The 18,999-nt window shown below is 47.6% G+C and overlaps 1 protein-coding gene and 1 long non-coding RNA gene across 37 annotated transcripts in view; one reads left to right on the forward strand and one right to left on the reverse strand.

Moving 5' to 3' along the window:
* RFX2 (regulatory factor X2) overlaps positions 1 to 18,999 on the reverse strand; it is a 205,281-nt gene that overhangs the window by 67,120 nt on the left and 119,162 nt on the right. The window lies entirely within an intron of this gene.
* On the forward strand, positions 10,803 to 13,287 carry LOC144337016 (uncharacterized). 2 transcript variants are annotated; one of them, XR_013409608.1, is made up of 2 exons: positions 10,803 to 10,974; positions 11,180 to 13,287. It is a non-coding gene; the product is annotated as an uncharacterized LOC144337016 (long non-coding RNA). The 2 variants fall into 2 exon arrangements; XR_013409609.1 differs by having other exon boundaries at positions 12,700 to 13,287.

Consider the following 18,999-nt stretch of genomic DNA (forward strand, 5'->3'; position numbering starts at 1 on the left):
CACACATAGGTTGAAAGTAATAGAATGAAAAGAGATCCACTGTGCAAACTCTGATCTTAAGAAAGCTGGAGTGGCTATAATAATCAGACAAAACAGACTCTGAGATGAGAAATATTACTAGCAATACTAGAGACATTGACAAGACAAAGAATATTACTGCAGATAAAATTTCATCATGATAAGATGATCAATTTATCAGGATGACATATTGATTACAGATGTGTATGTACCTAGTAATACAGCTCCAAAATACATAAAGTAAAAATTAACAAAACTAAAGGAGGAAATAAACAATTATAGTTGGAGATTTTAAACATCCTTTGATTACTGAATCAAAATTAGAAGAACTAAGCAAAAATATTACTAAGATACAGAATATCTGAATTATATTATCAGCCACATTGATGTAATTGACATTTAGAGAACACTACATTCAAAACCTGCACATTATTTTCAAATGCATATGGAATATTCACTATGATGGGTCATGTTCTGGGCCATAAAATAGGCCTCGATACATTTTAAAATACCATAACTAAACAGAGCATGTATGCACTTTGACCACAATGGAGTAAATTAGAGATCAGTAAGAAGGCTAGAAAAATGCCAAATATTTAGAAAACTTAACAGCGTGAACCCAGGAGGCAGAGCTTAAGGTAAGCTGAGATCACGCCACTGCACTCCAACCTGGGTGACAGAGTGAGACTCCGTCTCAAAAAAAAAAAAAAAAAAAAAAAGAAGAAAAAACAATAAAGAACAAACTTAATGAAATATGAAATTAGAAACTCCACAAACAATGGAGAAAATGAACAAAAGCAGTATTTCTTCAAAACTGAAATTTTTTCAAAAAAAGAAAGGAGTTATCAAGCCATGAAAAGACATGGAAGAAACTTAAACACATACTAGGAAGTGAAAGAAGCGAGTCTGAAAATGCTACATACTGTATGATTCTAATTAAACAACATTTTGGAAAAGGCAAAACTATGGAGACAATGAAAAGATCAGTGGTTGCCAGGGATCAGAGAGAGGGATGAGTAGGCAGAGCACAGAGGATTTTTAGGACAGTGGAACTATTCTGTATAGCACTATAATGGTGGACACATGTCATTATATATTTGTCCAAACCATAGAATGTACAACACCAAGAGTGAACTCTCGAGTAAACTATGGACTTTGGGTGAGAATGCTGTGTTAATGCAGATTTCATCAGTTGTAAAATATGTACAACTTTGGTGGGCGATGGTGATAAAGAGGGAGGCTGTGCATGTGTGGAGGTATGGGGTATATGGGAAATCTCTTTATTTTCCTGTCAATTTTGCTGTGAACCTAAAACTGTTCTTTAAAAAAGCAAGTCTTGGCTGGGTGCAGTGGCTCAAGCCTGTAATCCCAGCACTTTGGGAGGCCGAGGCGGGCGGATCACAAGGTCAGGAGATCGAGACCATCCTGGCTAACACGGTGAAACGCCATCTCTACTAAAAAAATACAAAAAAACTAGCCAGGCGAGGTGGCGGGCGCCTGTAGTCCCAGCTACTCGGGAGGCTGAGGCAGGAGAATGGTGTAAACCCGAGAGGTGGAGCTTGCAGTGAGCTGAGATCCAGCCACTGCACTCCAGCCTGGGCGACAGAGTGAGACTCCGTCTCAAAAAAAAAAAAAAAAAAGTCTTGGCCAGGCACGGTGGCTCATGCCTGTAATCCCAGCACTTTGGGAGGCCGAGGTGGGTGGATCACCTGAGGTCAGGAGTTCGAGACCAGCCTGGCCAACATGGCAAAACCTCGTCTATACTAAAAATACAAAAATGAGCCATGAGTGGTGGTGGGCACCTGTAATTCCAGCTACTCAGGAGGCTGAGGTAGGAGAATTGCTTGAACCCAGGAGGCAGAGGTTGCAGTGGGCTGAGATTGCACTACTGCACTCCAGCCTGGGTGACAGAGCAAGACTCCATCTCAAAAAAAAAAAAAAAAAAAAAAAGCAAGTATTTACAAAAGTTAATTAACAACTTTCTCCAGGAAAGACTAATAAGAAAGGAAAGAAAACCCAAATTGCTAATATCAGGAATGAAATGAAATATATCACTAGAGATTCTACAGAAATCAAAATGATAATAGGGAACTATTACAAACAACTTTAGCCCATAAATTCAATAACATATAAAATGAACACTTTTTTTAAAACACACAACATAACAAAACTGACACAGATGAAATAAAAAATGTGAATGTAATACATATAACAAAAAAATTGAATATGTTATTGGAAACTTCCCTACAAAGAAAACTTCAGGCACATATAGTTTCACTGGTGAATGCTATCAAATACTGAAAAAGGAATTATTACACAAATGCCATCAGAAAATAAAAAAAAAGAATACTTCATGACTCATGAAGTCAGTAAACCCTGACACCAAAACTTGACAAATATATTACAAGAAAAGTGTTTAGACTAATACCTCTTATGCACATATATGCAAAAATAATTTAAAATATTAATAAATCAAATTCAGCAATATATAAATAACATAACCCACACAGATTATCAATTGATTTTTTCTTTTCTAATGGAGCCTCAGCTCTTTTCTTCCTCAACTGGATTTTGACAAAGGTGCCAAGGCAATTCAACAGAGAAAGAAAAGTCTTTTAAACAAATGGTGATGGATCAACAGGATATCCATATTGGGGAAAATAAATGGATCTTGACCCCTACCTCACATCATACATAAAAATGATTTCAAGTTAGAACATAAACTTGGCCAGGTGCGGTGGCTCACGCCTATAATCCCAGCACTTTGGGAGGCCGAGGTGGGCAGATCACGAGGTCAGGAGATCGAGACCATCCTGGTTAACACTGTGAAACCCCATCTCTACTAAAAATACAAAAAAATTAGCCTGGCGTGGTGGCGGGTGCCTGTAGTCCCAGCTACTCGGGAGGCTGAGGCAGGAGAATGGCGTGAACCTGGGAGGCGGAGCTTGCAGTGAGCCGAGATCGCGCCACTGCACTCCAGCCTGGGCGACAGAGCGAGACTCCATCTCAAAAAAAAAAAAACACCATAAACTTACACATAAAAGCTAAAACTATAAGACTTCTCAGAGAGAATATAGGAGGTTAGACAAAGGTTTCTTAGAATGCACAAAGTAAATAAGCATAAAAGAAAAACTTGAGAAATTAGATTTCACCAAAATTTGAAACCTCTGCTCATTAAAATATTTTACTAAGAATATGAATAGGTAAGCCACAGTCTGGGAGAAACATTTGCAAAACATGTATCTAATAAAGGGCTTTTATCCTAATCTATCTATCTATCTATCTATATAAACTCCTACAATTCAGTATAAGAAGACAAATAACTTTAAAAAAAAAATGGTACTTCACGAAGCAAGATATTCAGATGCTGAAAAGTACATGAATAGTGTTCAGCCTCGTTAGTCACGAGGGAAATGCAAATTCAAACTATATCAAGATATCGCTAAATACTCACTAGAATGGCTAAAGCTGACAAGTCTGACAACATCCAATGTTGTAGGTACATGGAGCAACTAAAATTCTCACACATCCCCATGTGTAGATACGAATGATACAACCACATTGGAAAGAGGTTTGGCAGTTTTCTAGAAAGTTAAACCTGCCCTTTAGCCCAGAATTCCTCTTGTAGTTATTTTTATCCAAGAGACATGAAAACATATATCTTCAAAAAATAATAATAACTTGTATAAGCATGTTCATAGCAGCTTTTTGTTTGTTGGTTTTTTTGTATTTGAGACAGGGTCTCACTCAGGATTAAAGTACAGTGGCACAATCACAGATCACCGCATCCTCAACCTCCCAGGCTGAAGCAATTCTCCCACCTCAGTCTCCTAAGTAGCTGGGACTACAGGCGTGCAGCACCATACCCAGCTAATTTTTGTATTTTGGGTAGAGACAGGGTTTCACCATGTTGCCCAGGCTGGTCTCAAACTCCTGGGCTCAAATGATCCGCCTGCCTCGGCCTTATTCATAGCAGTTTGATTCAGTCACTAAGAAGTAAAAATAACCCAAATCTTCCTCATCAGGAGAGTGGATGAGAAATTGTAGACTATGATGATTTAAAGATTCATACTGAAAACCCTAAAACAACCACTAAAAATGGAAAAGAAGGGCATAGCTAAAAAGCTAATAGAGGAATACTACTGGAATACTCATGAATAGAAAGGAATTAATTACTAAAATTCACAATGCATGAGTGAATCTCAAAATCATTACACTGAGTGAAAGAAGCTGAGTCCAAAAGAGTAGATGAGTAGAGTGGATTAAAACTAAAGTTAAAAAAAAATCATAACAGCGGGCAGGGGGCGGTGGCGGGTGAGAGTGACTGGAAAGGGACAGGAGGGGACATTCCAGTGAGATGGACACATTCTGTATGATAATACAGTGTGGGGTTACATGGAGTTGCGATTTGTTAAAATTAGCCAGCTAAGGTTTGTGCACTTACTATATGTGAATTTTAACGACGACAACAAAGCCTGTAAAAATATAAGGGTGGAGAGGAGGATGGAGAGTGGGTAGGGGTATCCAGGCGCTATAAGAATGGCAGGACACTGATACCCTGTAGAGGGTGGTGGCTTCATTAAGTTTTATTGCACTGTGTATTTACTTTGTGGATGTTTGAAACGTCTGTGATAAAGAGTTAAACAAACACACACAAGACACCAGCGATGAGCTGTCCGCCCAGCAGAAGGAGCGGCTCGTGGTCCTGGCCGTGCTTCCAGGTGACAGCAGTAACTCACATGGTCCTCCCAGAAGGGGTGATGCTGGATCCTGAGTAACTCCTCCACCTGGCAGAGGAGGGGGCAGCGGAGAGGGGGAGAGGGCAGGGCCCCGAGGGTGTGGGTACTATTCAATGTAAAGTCCACAGGGCACAGGGAAGCACACTGTGGAGTACCTTTGCAGTACCCAGCTTGGGAACCCCTCAATCCAGCACAGGACAGATGTGAGTGAGTGGAGGCCATGCTTCTTCTCTGAACCTGAATCTGCCGTGGGAACTTGGACTCATTGGTGACTGCCCCACCGTCCTTGCTTTCTCACGTTCCTTTGTCCTCTCTTCTGTTTTTCTTCCTGTGGCGAGGACCTGGGCAGTCTTTCTTTGACTGCCTTCCCCTGTGTCCTCTTAGACCGGGTTACAGGAGCCTTGGAACAGCCAATATAAAGGGGAGGGGCCGAGACATGACCTGTCATCCAGCCTGGCCCTGCTTGGCCGATGGGTTTGGCTGGCCTAAAGCTCCCTCGTGGCTCAGAAACATGCCCGGAGTGCTGTTTATAAGCTAAGCACGTTTCATTTACCATCTGGTCCAAGATCAGGACGGGCATGAAATAAAGGGGAAAAGCACAGAACCAGCCGCGCAATTTCCCCTCCTTGGCCGGCACCAGCCTTTGGAATCCACAAAACGCGCATCTGACCTTGAACGAACATTCAAGTGAACCAGATGCGCACTTGACCTTTTGGAGCCTCTGCTGAGTCAAATGCGCCAGTGGGAACATCTCCCGTGGCTTCCTGACTTCATGTGAGGGGCACAGGAGAGACGCAGCTAGAAGCAGCCTTGGACTGCAGCCGTGATGAATGAGTCTGCCTGGGCACAAAGGGAAGAGGCTTCTGTTTACAGAAAAATACTCCCATCACCTAGTAACCAGCAATGTCAGGAAAGGAAATGCAGAAAGCGCTGAGAGCAATTTCTGGGCCGGTTCCTGGCTGAGCCGCTGACTCACTGCGACCTTAAGCAATCTCTCTTCTATTCCTGTTCCTCCGTATGCCAAATGGAGCTGTCACCTGCCTCACATAGTTCAGATCAGTATTTAGACAATGTTTTGTCATCTTCGGTGATAATTGGGGCAGAGTTAGCTGAGTGGTTTTAGTTACCTTCGTTCTGATTGGCTAATGAGCCTTGGCGTTTGGGAGGCACAAGGCCTCCGCCAGCCATCAGCTCCTCCTCTCCTGGTACTCGCTGGCGTCCAGATGGTACCAGAGTTCATCTGCCCGAAGAAAGCAATTAATTTCCTCCCTCCGAACAAGAAGGAACAAGTCCAGAGCGCTCTCAGGAATACCGGTCGCTTCAAAGCCCAGATTCTGTCCTGGTGCTTGTCTTAACACTTGCAGTGTCATTACGCTGCCCAGAAAAATCTCGTCTATTTCCTTCTCCTGGAGGGCCAGGTCTACGCAGCAAGTGATGTGTGTTTTAAGATTCTGTCCCCACCATTCAGGTTTGTGTGGCCTGGCCCCACGCACAGGGAAGACACAGCCATCTCCTTGCTGAAAAGTGGATTCTTGAACCTCCTTGATGGTGGAACCACGTCCTTTCTTGCACCAGGATCACTCCCTGTGGACCCAGTTAGTTCTCAGCGCCAAGAGTTATTACTCTGCCCTGATTATCACCAAAGATGACAGTGGGTGTCCCCACTTGGCACTGCGAACATTGGGGATGGATCCATCTCTGGGCTGGGGCTGTCCCGAGCACTGCAGGGCGCTGAGCAGCATCCCTGGTCTCCACCCACTCCATGCCAAGAGCACCCCCAGTTGTGACAACCACAGATGTCCCCAGACATTCCCCAGTGTCCCCTGGGGAGGCAGAAGGACCTCTGTTCAAAATGGATGTGTGATATCTGAGAAGGCATCTGGACAAACAGCCCCTGACTAAAACAGGCCTACAGACAGGTTGAGAACGGGAAGATGAAAAAGGAGAGTAGGCAGGACACAAAATCATGACAATTCAGCCAGGCCAGGAGTCTGAAATAAAAGAACAGGACCCTCTGAAGGCTACCCATGCGTTCCAGAGCAGCAGACTTCAAAGCACACTGAGGGCAACTATCGTTCCCTCTACGCCTAAGCCATTCCTCACTTTCGGTTTTTTTTTTTTTTTCTCTTGTAGCAATGAGCTTTCAAGGACTGGAGCTGGCTCCGAGCTTCTCGGAAATCAAGTATCTTCAGAATTCAAATTCCTTTTTCTTTTCGTAAGAATTGGGCTTCTGTTCCTGTTTTCTTCTCAGGAGCCAAACTCACCCTCCTTTCTCTAGAAAAGGATCAGAACCAAGCCCTTGACAACTGGCCTGAGAAAGGGCTGTTTGCAGAGTGGAATGGGGATGGGGAAGTGTGGACACCCAGTCGGTCCCTAAGTCACAGGTTCTAATCTTCAGAGGGTTGGAGCAGGCTGCACTGACAGGGCCTCCCCTAAGCCAGGGACCCCCGTCATAACAGAGGAAACACCCATTCCTTCCCTTTTAGAAACCTGACTTTTTTTTTTTCAGGCACAGTCTTCTCTGTCACCCAGGCTAGAGTGTGGTGATGTGATCACAGTTCCCTACAGCCTCGACCTCCCTGGCTCAAGTGACCCTCCCACCTTAGCCAACCAAGTAGCTGGAACTATAGGTGAGCACCAGCAAGCCCGGCTAACTTTTAATTTTTGGTAGAGACAGGGGTCTCGCTATGTTGCCCAGAATGACCTCGAACTCCTGGACTGAAGCAATCCTCCCACCTCGGCCTCCCAAAGTGCTGGGATTATAGGTGTGAGCCATTATGCCTGGCCTTGATTTGATTATTAATATAAAAATTGTCCAAACTAAGGTATGGTGTACCTCGTCTCTGATGTGGTCTGCTTTTAACTGCCATCAATAATATACCAAATTCAGGGTGAATTTTGAATTTAAAAAACCACCAAGGCTTCACTGACATTTTCACCCAGCAAATACTCTTTTGGCAGTCAATCTGATTCCACTGCTTTTAGCAATAACTTCAATACCACAAAACTTGGGTTTCTAGGAAATGGAAATTCTCCTTAGGTTATGGGGTGCCCTGAAGTCCAACACACTGGAGTGAAAGGTAACTGGATTCCAAGCTAGAGGCCAAGCATCAGCCGATGCTGTCCCCCCGGAGAGGATGTGAGAGTGTCACACACATACACATACACACGCATGTATACACTCCCCACGTATGCATATATACAAATATACATGGACATACACATATACACACATACACACAAAAATACATGTACATACATGTATACATAAAAATATACACACAGACACACATACATGCACACACATACGCCACCTGATGCAGGATAATATGAGGAAAATGGCCAAAAACACTCAGAAGACACATGTCATTTTCTTACTCCAGACATTTTTCTATTAAACTGAATGTTGACTCCTCCCACTAGATAAAAACAACAACAATTCTTGTAGTAAAAAGTCGGGGGCGACCTATGTTCACACATCCACACACATGCCTATGAGAGAAAGCCTCAAAGTACATTTTTTCTCTATACTTTATTCCTTGCAAGATTCCATTCTGAAATTGCAGCCCTTTTCTGACAGCGCCTCTGCACCTTCTGGCTCTCAGCCATGCCCCTGCCATGCTGTCTCTTCCACCTTCTTCTATCCCGCAGCCCCTTCCCTGTGCTGACCTCCCCTCACTGTCTCACATCCAGACTGTCTACATCCAGTTCCTTGCATCTTCAACTCCCATTTTCCCAGTAGCTATGATGACTTTTGTGCTCCAACAGCAGAGGTGAGGAGCTGAGACAGACCCCAGCAGAAGCCTAAAATATGTACTCTCTGGTCCTTTACAGAAAAAGGCTGCTGGTCCCCTTCCTGAAGGTTCTAGAGCCTTCCATCTCCCTCCAAGGACCCACCGATCAAGCCTGTAATCTGGCTTCTGCACAGGCTCCATGATTTCAGCTTATAGACAAGCTCACATCACACCCCTTTGAGGAGAACATCCACTGCCACTGAAACCCTGCTCTTTATCCTTTATCTTCTCTCGAGATATGGATTCTTTCTTCTTTGTAAGTCCATACTCTTGGGAGGGAGTCTCCGTCGGCTTCTCTCCGCGGTTCTCATGTCTGCCCACTGTTCTCGAGGTCCTCACCGGGCAGGTTTCAGGCCTCCTCTGAACTTGGCCTCTGCAGTATTTCGTGTCGCTCCTCAAAGCTCCATCCTCCCTCCTTTCTGGGCACTGTTGTCATCTGGTTTCATTTTTCCCCCTAATGGTACCTTCTCAGTCCCCTGCACTGGTCCCTCCTTGTCTACCACCCTCGGCCTCCACCCTTGTGCCCCTCCCCTGTCACACTCAATGTGGACGACCTCATGGCAGCAGGACTCCCGGCACCACCCAAATCACCTGGCTCCGGCTCCCTTCTCCAGCTGCCTCCCAGACCTCTCTGCCTGGGCGCCCCTCAGGTGCCTCAACAAGTCCAAGGGAAACCCTTTGCCCAAATTTCTCCTCTTGCGTTTCCTAAGCCAGGGGACTGTTCAAGGCACTGGGCATCTCCCTGGGCCCCGGGGCACGTGTCGCTGGTGACTCAGCCTGCTGTCTCCACCTGATACCATCTCTGCCTCCCCCTTCCTTCCGCTCCTGCTGCTACTATTTTAGTGAGCCCCTGCCTCCCCATCTCCTACCTGGAACCACCGCATCCGCCTCCTAATTGGTCTCCCTGCTTCCAGCCTCGGCCCGAGCCAATTTTCTTTCACATTGGGGTGATTCAAAAGATAACAATGTCTTCTCATTCCCTGGCTGAAAAAACCCTCCCATGAGTTTTCACTGCATAGAAAGCATGTGCTAAACCAAGGGATTAACTACCAAGGTGGGGGTTCCAGACATTTCGATGTCGAAAGGGTCTGCTGTCTGTAGGATCCCTTCTTCAGAGGGCTGGAGCCCGCCCTTCACACTCACAAGTTTGGCTGATCAAGACCCTGTCACCTGAAGGCCGTCCACAGGCAGCAGAGAGCCCTGCCCCACAGAGCGCATCCAAAGAAAGGGAACACTTGGTTCCCTTCCTACTCCCAGCCCCGCCTTTGGATCTTACTGGGGAGTCGGCTCCAGCCGGGGTAAAAAGACTTTGCAACCTCCATTATTTATATAAATAAGAACAAATGCCAAGGGGAGTGCCGAGTGGCTGGGAAGGAGGTACGGCCACCCACAGCAGAGGGAGGAGGCCAGGCTTCAGGTTCAAATCCCAGGCCTGTCACTCACTTACTTACTGACTGTGGCCGTGGCCTTGGTTTCTTAATCTGAGAAAGGGGCTGGGAGGGGGAAGGGAATGATGTAGTTGATGTGCCCACCCTGAGTGTAGATCCCAGCAGGTGCCTGATCAATGAAATATGACCTAGGCAGGGGCGGGAGGATCCACTGAACCCAGGAGTTCGAGACCAGCCTGGGCAACATAGCGAGGCCCCGTCTCTACAAACGAACAAACAAAAAACTGGGGGCCGGGGAAGGTGGCTTCTGTCTGTAATTTCAGCACTTTGGGAGGTTGAGGCCAGAGGATTGCTTGAGGTCAGGAATTTGAGGCTGCAGTAAGCTGACTGCACTACTGCACTCCAGCCTGGGAGACACACGAAGACCCTGTCTCTACAAAGAATAAACAACAAAACAAAACAACCCAAAACAACCAAAAAACCAAAGTAGCCAAACGAAAGATGGACACAACCCCAAGGACAACAGCAGTGGCAGCAGCCGGTGGCCAGACCGAGTCCCAGACTGTGGGCAAAACCGGTACACGTGGGGGCCGACTGACTCTGAGAAAGCTGTGGCCACATCACCTCTGCTCTAGACACAACACACATGCTGAGGCTCAGAAAGGGCGAGCCATGAGCTGAAGGTCACCAAGCAGGAAGAGGCAGGCTGGACTGGGGCTTCGGCTTGGGTTTGGCTAAGTCACTCCTTTAGGAGGAGGAAGCACATGTTTTTATGACTCTGGAGCCTCCGGAGCCACCGCTTTCCGACCCATGTGAAGCTTCCGCTTCTTTTCCGTATATAAATCGCTTCCCCAACCCCATGCCAAAGAGAACTCCAAATAACAACACAAGCTTAGCTTTTGCTTTAGAAGTTTCTAGAATTTAGCTGATGCTATTGGAGTGATCATGAACTGATACAGTCCCTGTGGGGAGTGACTGGATGAGTTCGAGCCAGACTTGGACATTTCTCCAGTCCTCTGTGGTTCCAGTTGAGAAGTAAGTGGCTCTTTCTTCATTCTCAGTAACTGGGAGGAACTTGTAAATAAGCGTAACTTAGAATGACCATTCCCTCTGTCTATCCCCAGAAGCAGTTCCCTGTGCGTTTACAGCAGTGGGTTTTTCCGAATGTAAAGATCTGGGGGTCACTCCCTGGCCAGTCGCGCATATTCAATATCTGCTCGTCCTTTCCCTCCCCTTCCAGAGACCAAGGTCACCTGTCTGTACCATTCTGGTGCCTGGCCCCTGCTGGGGTCACCCACATCCCCTCCCGTGAGCTGTTGCGTCTCCTGCCGCTCCTGTCCTGCCGCTCTCGCTCTTGCTCCCAGGCCACCTTCTCCCTCATGCATCCAGCTACTTGGTTTGAAACTCTCTCCCTGGTGCCTGCTTCATGGGGAAAGCCGGGCTTCCTCTGATTCCGGATTGAGTGTTTAAATGAGATGGCCACACAACCCCGAAGGACCCTCTGATTCAAATGGAATTAGAGCTCACGCCTGCCAGACCCCCAGGCCTGAGCACCGGCCCCTGCACTGAGCAGCTGCTTCTGCCTGCATGTCTAAGGTCTGCAGAATTGAAGGAGGCAGCGTGGCACACAGTGGTCCAGACTCACAGTGACAAGGTGGTGGCAATGCATGGAGTGCCACCGGAGGCTGGCACTGGTGTCCCCTGCATACAACGCAGGGAGGGTGAGAATGGGGCCGATGCACCTGCCAGGGTGGGGATGGACAAGACCCCTCCAGCAGGGCCAGGCAGGCTGGGCAGCGCTCTGTCCCTCAAAGTCCACCTGCCCATGACAGCTAAGATCAAAGTGACTGCTGCATTAAAGAGGGAGGGAGACAGAGAGACAGCAGCCAGCAGCTCCAAAGGGGACCCCACACAAGTGACGAGCAGTGGGGAAACCCTCTCTCCAGTCAGCTTGTCATCTCACACAGGTTTTCCTGACCTCAGCAATGCGGGCACGAGGGGCAGGAGCATGCTCTGGGCTGGGGCTGTCCTGGGCACCGCAGGGTGCTGAGCAGCATCCCTGGTCTCCACCCACTCCATGCCAGGAAACCACCCCTGACCGCTGTCGTGACAACCACAAATGTCTCCAGACATCGCCCAGTGTGCCCGGGGGCAGGACCACCCCCGTGGAGAGCCACACGTCTAAGGCCGCACCTTTACTCCACACAGCGTTTCCAGATTCACCAAACCACTCTCCGTGCTGGCCCCTCAGATTCCTTCCTGTCATGCAGCTGTTCACATCTGGCTTCTTGGCTAGTCAGCCCTTCTTGAGAAAACAAAGTCTGGGTCTGTGTCATCTCAGCAGCCCCCTCGCAGCTCCCTCACCCCAACTCCAGCCCCTACGTAGCACATTGCCTGCAAAGATGCTCAAGGCGTATTTTGCAATGAAAAAGAGAATGAGCAGCCTGCCTGCTCTGGGCTGCCCACCTGTTCTAGCCACCTTCACCATGTCGGCCTCCAGCTCCCGTCTTCAGCTGAGCACAGGGGCCTGTCCCAGGGTTCTTGGGAGCGGCTTCCTAAGGCATCATGCTTTTGTGTTCTGCTCCTTCTCTTACCAGCCTTTCTTTCCCTCTCATGTTTCTCTCCCTTTCTGACCATGAGCAGGGCTGCAGTGCAGCTGCTGATGGTCAAGATGAAGATGGGGAATGTGCCAGTGAAAATCTGGCATGCGGAGGCCTCACCTCACTCCCCTTCTCCTGTCCCACCTTCAAAATCTTTCAGAGCGACCCACGCTGCCAGAGGGTAGAGAGTGGACCCGGAAATGACAAGTGACAGTTCCTCAGCAGTAGCATCTCCTGCATTCCCAGCCTGGTGACCTGACACGGCAGCAGGCCCACTGGGCACCTGTGCCCACCTGGGGACAGGGTTTCGTCCTGCCTGTGTGGCCCTTCCTGTCCCTGACAGCCATCTCGAGAGACTGCCAGTGAGCACAGGGCAACAGGCAGTGCATGTTCTTTCCACGTCTCCATGACTGATTCGGGCCAGGAGGAGGCTGGTTTTCCAGATCCCACCAACATCACATACGAGACCTTTCCAATCTACACCCTACCTCCCCTCCGGTCGTGACTTGATTCTGGAAATTAAGTAGCGGAGAAACAGCCTAGTTCAAATACAAGAATTTCCACCTAAAACCACAGCATGGAGAGGCCCCTTTAAAAACCACCTAACCCAGCTCTTTCATCAAACACATGAAGAAACTTACCTAAAGATGTTAAGTGGTTTGCCCAAATTGCAAAGCCTGATATATGGGAAAATACTTCCATGGGAAATAAGAAAATGATCAATTAAAAAAAAATTTTAATGAGGCTCTAATTCCTGAAAAATGACTTACTTAAACCGAGGACTGGGCAGAAAATAATATTGTAGAAGGCAGAACAGCATTTCTTTGGGAAGATTTATCTTTTGAAGTATATAGTGGTCTTCTACAACTATCCTACAACAGGTTGCAGGACAAAGCATGTATTTTAATCTTTGGGGGAGTCTTTGTGTAAGTCAGACCTTATTCATTTTGATTCCAACAACACTCACAGCCATTGGATCCTAATTATTGCATCTAATAAGGCTGATGGCTAATCAGCTTGCCTTTTTAAGGAAAAAAACACAAGCTTACTTTTATTTGTTATATAACACAAATGACATTCCATTATAAGTTTCTGCTGCAAAAGAAAGTTGGGAAATTTGTTTAGATACTTTAAATAGTCCTAAGACATTAGCTGAAATGCTGGTAACAAACGTGCAATGAACATTTTCTTGGGGGCATTCAGCAACAAAGTGAATCGCCCTTAAAAAAATATCCATACACGGGCGGATCACGAGGTCAGGAGATCGAGACCATCCTGGCTAACACGGTGAAACCCCGTCTCTACTAAAAAATACAAAAAAAAACTAGCCGGGCGAGGTGGCGGGCGCCTGTAGTCCCAGCTACTCGGGAGGCTGAGGCAGGAGAATGGCGTAAACCCGGGAGGTGGGGCTTGCGGTGAGCTGAGATCCGGCCACTGTACTCCAGCCTGGGCGACACAGCGAGACTCCGTCTCAAAAAAAAAAAAAAAAAAAAAAAAATCCATACAACCAAAGCGAGTCTCACCACAGGAACCACAGCAGCTGTTTTAGTGACAGGCTGGAGTGTCTGTTACAGGTGACACTTTTGCGGCTGTTGCTGCATTAGTCAGATTGCACTCGAGATGAATAAGGAAGAATAAAGTCTTCACCAAAAACCTGTCCTGGCTAACAGTTCTTAATTTATAGCCCTGGCAGTGGGGGCGGGGGCTGGGGCAGTGCTGGGAGGAGGGAAAGAAATATGTCACCTGCTCTGAATGAAGTTCAGGGGTGGTGTTTACCTAAGCAACAAACCCTTGTAAACAACCGCTATCTCTGGCTCGCCAGTGAGGAGGTGGGGGAGTGAGGCTGTTTTGATCAAAATCCAACCTGGGGCTGCAAAGGGCCCATCAACAGGGCACTTTGTTAGTGGGAAAATGAGACCTCCCTTAATAAACGTAACACACATCCCACTGAGGGCCACGGGAGGACCCAACTTCTCAGCAGGAACATTGAGCACACGAAACCAGAAGGTGCTGGGTCCAATTTCCACCCCCAGCCAACCCTATCTGTGAATGTCTCTACATGTGAGCCAGCCAGGGCTCAACTCTTCGCTCTTCTGAAATTCTTAGGCAGCAGAAATGAAGGCATCGTGCTGAAAAGCGCTCCAGAAATTGCGGATTTATCAGTGATGTACGGTAGTAGGTTGGACAAGTAATGATTTTCTGAACACCAGGAATTAGATCAAAAAAGAAATTGCACTTAAGACTAAAATAAGTCTCCAGTTGAGAGCAGTCTAGGACATATTCGAATGGCCAGAAGTTTGTTTCAATGGGGCCTCTGCGTTTATGCAGCATGGGAGTCAACATTACAATATTGGTTCTTTCAAGTAGATCCCGAGTGGACCCATGTCTACCTGTTGTGGCAAATCAAACTCAAATTTAATCAGAGAAAAATATATGCAGATGTTCAATTAAAACCTGGAGTCCGCAGTCTTGGCACTGTTTGCCCGGCGCTCATTGTTTGCTAAGTAACAACGGTTGCCAGGGGCAACGCAGTCCACTCCCGTTTCCAAGAGCCTGTTGCTGGGCAACCGGGAGAATACTTCCCAAACCAAACAATGTCATCCCGGAGCAACCCCCTCTATCTCACATTAACCAGATCTAAAAAAAACCCTCCCAAATATGTAATCTATTATTTTCAGAAGCACTAAGAGAAAGGCAAATAATCTCTTCTCTATAGTAACTGACGGGAAAACAGTTTACCATATTTGTTCTGAAATAACAAAACCCAAGGAGGAACAACTCCCTCTGAGGTAAGAGGGCATCACAGGAGGGATTTCAGTCCTTCCTAGTACTGGGAGGAGAAAGTGCCCTTTTCTCCAAGAGGAAAGAATCTATTTATCATCAAACAAACAATGTGGGAGAGTTCATAGCTGCATAAGTGTTTTCTGGGCGAAGTAAAATGAATCACGGATTAAACTATTTGGAAAAAAGTGTGAAAACAGAGGAGCTGATACTGAATTTAAAAGACTTTTGGAAACATCATGTACGTATGGAACAAGTGCAAAGGGAACCACTGACTCAGCGTCAGAAATGCCTTGTGGGGCTTTGCCGGGAGGGACTTACATTATCTCTGACGTCACTGCGCCGGCTCTTCCCTCCCTACCCAGGGAGAGGAAGACTTTTCTAAGAGGAAGCCATGCCACATCAGATGCCCCCAGATGGCAGGACACACAATGGACACACGTCTCCGGAAAGAGGCACACGGTTGGGCAATCTTGACCCACGGAGGGGGAAAAGGGCTAAACTGAAGCCAGTGCAGTTTTTGTTATGCCTAGAGCAGTTCATGCTGAGCATGGCTTCCCTGAGGCTTTGGGACCAGGAGAGGGTGAGGTGGCACCACCACCTTTCAAGGGGAACACAGAGCTCTAAGCAGTGCTCTTGTTTTTGGTGGGACCAGCCAAGGATCTTAAAACATTCTGATAGAATGAGCAGCGTGTAGCTGCAGCTTCGATGGGTCAACATTGTGGATGATAAAAGCCCACAATGCTGACAGATTTGTGCATGGCCAAGCATAGCCTTTAAGGAGCTCTCAGTGGAGGTTTGCCCTTTGAGACAGACACAGTCAGTGCACAGAAACTGTTTTTTTAAGGTTATCATCCCGGAGTCATTCCTAGAATAAACAGGATGGAACAGACATGTCTCCCTGAGAAGAAAGGAAGACAGATTCTATACTGTTAGAATTTGAGTCTCTGTTCAAGGGAGATGAGGAGTTGGAAGCCAGACTCTTGGGCAGTTAACCCATGGCTAAGTGGTGATGAGGTGACATCCTTGAATGCTAGTTCTGGAGGTCAAACCACCAGCAGCTGGTGCCAGGGAGGCTTTGCTTAGGGTACATGGCCGGGTTCTGCCTGGATGCTGCATCCCGAGGGAGGCGTTGAGGTGCGGCTGTGAGGACTCCAAACCCCATGTCCAGAAGGATGAGTAACAGAGATCCTAACTGTGTCATTCATTGATTTCAATAAAATATTTATTGGATCCATAGCATGGGCATGGCATTGACCAGTCATCAAAACACAATTCCCTGCCCTCATGGAGTTTCTATTCTAGACCATGTGGGAAGACAGGGGCAAATGGACAGTAAACAAGGTAAGTGATAAAAATATGTCGTACATCAGATGACACCCTATATCATCTGGTGACAAGTACCAAGGGGGAAAACGAAGCAGACAGAAGGAGTGCTGGGATAGGAAGAGGTTGCAATTTTTAAAGGGTTGTCAAATGCTTCCCTGGGCGGGCTCATTAAAGAGATGAGGAAAGGGCCGGGCGCGGTGGCTCAAGCCTGTAATCCCAGCACTTTGGGAGGCCGAGATGGGCGGATCACGAGGTCAGGAGATCGAGACCATCCTGGCTAACACGGTGAAACCCCGTCTCTACTAAGAAATACAAAAAATAGCCGGGCGAGGTGGCAGCGCCTGTAGTCCCAGCTACTCGGGAGGCTGAGGCTGGAGAATGGCGTGAACCCGGGAGGCGGAGCTTGCAGTGAGCTGAGATCCGGCCACTGCACTCCAGCCTGGGCTACAGAGCGAGACTCCGTCTCAAAAAAAAAAGAGATGAGGAAAGTGTGGGACGGCACTATTCAGATATCCTGGGGAAGAGCGTTCCTAATGGAGGGAAAAGCCAGTACAAAGGCCCCAAGGCAGGACAGTGCCTGGCTTGGAACCAGGCTGAATGAACCAGAAGGCAAGAAGGAGAAAGGCCCACACAGGCCATCGCAGGGGCTCTGGCTTTTGCTTGGGGTGAACGGAAGCCATCACAAGGTTTGAGCCCAGGAATGGCCTGGTTTGACTTGCATTTTAACCAGGCCCCTCTGGCTGCTGGGTTGAGAACAGGGGAAGAAGGAAAAGGGTGGGAGCAGAGAGAGCAATCTGGTGGCTAATGTGATAATCTGGGCAAGGGAGGGGGGCTTGGCTGTGAGCCGTGGAGGGGCAAAGTCACAGACTCTGGATAAACATAGGAGGTAGAGTCAGCCAGATTTGCTGACGGGTCAAGGGTACCTCCAAGGTTTTTGGCAACTAAAAGGATGAGGTCAGTAAAATTGCCCAAGAAGCAGCGCTGGAGAGCACTTGGGAGTTGAGTTCTAAAGGTGTAAAGTGTGAGAGGCTCCTAGACACCCAGGTTGAGATGCTGAGAAAGCAGGCAGATTATGTAAGTCTCAGGCTGAGGGGTGAGTTGGAGCCATCGGTGTATAGAGAATGCAGGCTGGGGCCATCAGTATATAGAATATATGATTTGGAGCCATCAGTGTATAGAAATTGCAGGCTGGGGCCATCAGTGTATAGAATATATGAGTTGGAGCCATCAGTGTATACATAACATGGCTGGAGCCATCAGTGTATAGGGGACATGACCTAGAGCCACCAGTGTATAGAGGATGTGGGCTGAAGCCATCAGTGTATAGAGAACATAGGATGGAGCCATCAGTGTATAGATGACATGGCTGGAGCCATCAGTGTATAGAGGACATGAGCTAGAGCCACCAGTGTATACACGATGTAGGCTGGAGTCATCAGTGTATAAATGACCTAGTTAAAACCATAAGACTATCTGGACTCACCAAGGGAGAGTAGAGAAAAGAGGCCTAGGGCTGAGTTCTGGAGCTCTCTGCCATTTAGAGATCCCCAAGAAGCAGGAGCCTGAAAAGAGCAGGCCAAAGAAGTATGAGCAAGTGGTGTCCTGGAACCAAGTGACTCTGGGGTTGAGTGGTGATCACCGGACTTAGCAAAGTGGAGGTCACCAGTGATTGTGAAGCGGAGTTCCAGGGGAAAAGTGTGTGCAAAAGCCACAGAGGTTGGAGCAGGTTCAGGAGAGCCCCAAGTGGAGCAGAACTGGAGACAGGAGGACCAGATGGTTCTTTTGAGGAACTTTTGCTAGAAAGATAGGAAGAGGAATGGGGTGGCAGCCGGAAAGGGAAGATTGAGAGAGGGTTTCTGAAAATGAAAGAAATAATAGCAGGAAGGACCTACCAGGAGGGAACTGGGATAGGAGCAAGAAGGGAGACTTGCAAGTGCGTGTTCTTGCATGGATGGGATGGAATGGGATGTGGATGGGGTGGAATGGGATGTGGATGGGGTGGGATGGGATGTGAATAGAATGGGATGGGATATGGACAGGATGGGATGGGATGTAGATGGGATGGAATGGGATGTGGGTGGGGTGGGACAGGATGTGGATGGGATGGAATGGGATGTGGATGGGGTGGGATGGGATGTGGATGGGATGGAATGGAATGTGGATGGGATGGGATGTGGATGTGGTGGGATGGGATGTGGATGGGGTGGGATGAGATGTGGATGGGATGGGATGTGGATGGGGTGGGATGGGATGTGGATGGGATGGGATGGGATGTGGATGGAATGGGATGTGGATGCGGGGGGATGGAATGTAGATGGGGTGGGATGGGATGTGGATGGGTGGGATGGGA

Source organism: Macaca mulatta, chromosome 19 (genome assembly GCF_049350105.2).
Source record: "Macaca mulatta isolate MMU2019108-1 chromosome 19, T2T-MMU8v2.0, whole genome shotgun sequence".
Classification (NCBI taxonomy): domain Eukaryota; kingdom Metazoa; phylum Chordata; class Mammalia; order Primates; family Cercopithecidae; genus Macaca; species Macaca mulatta.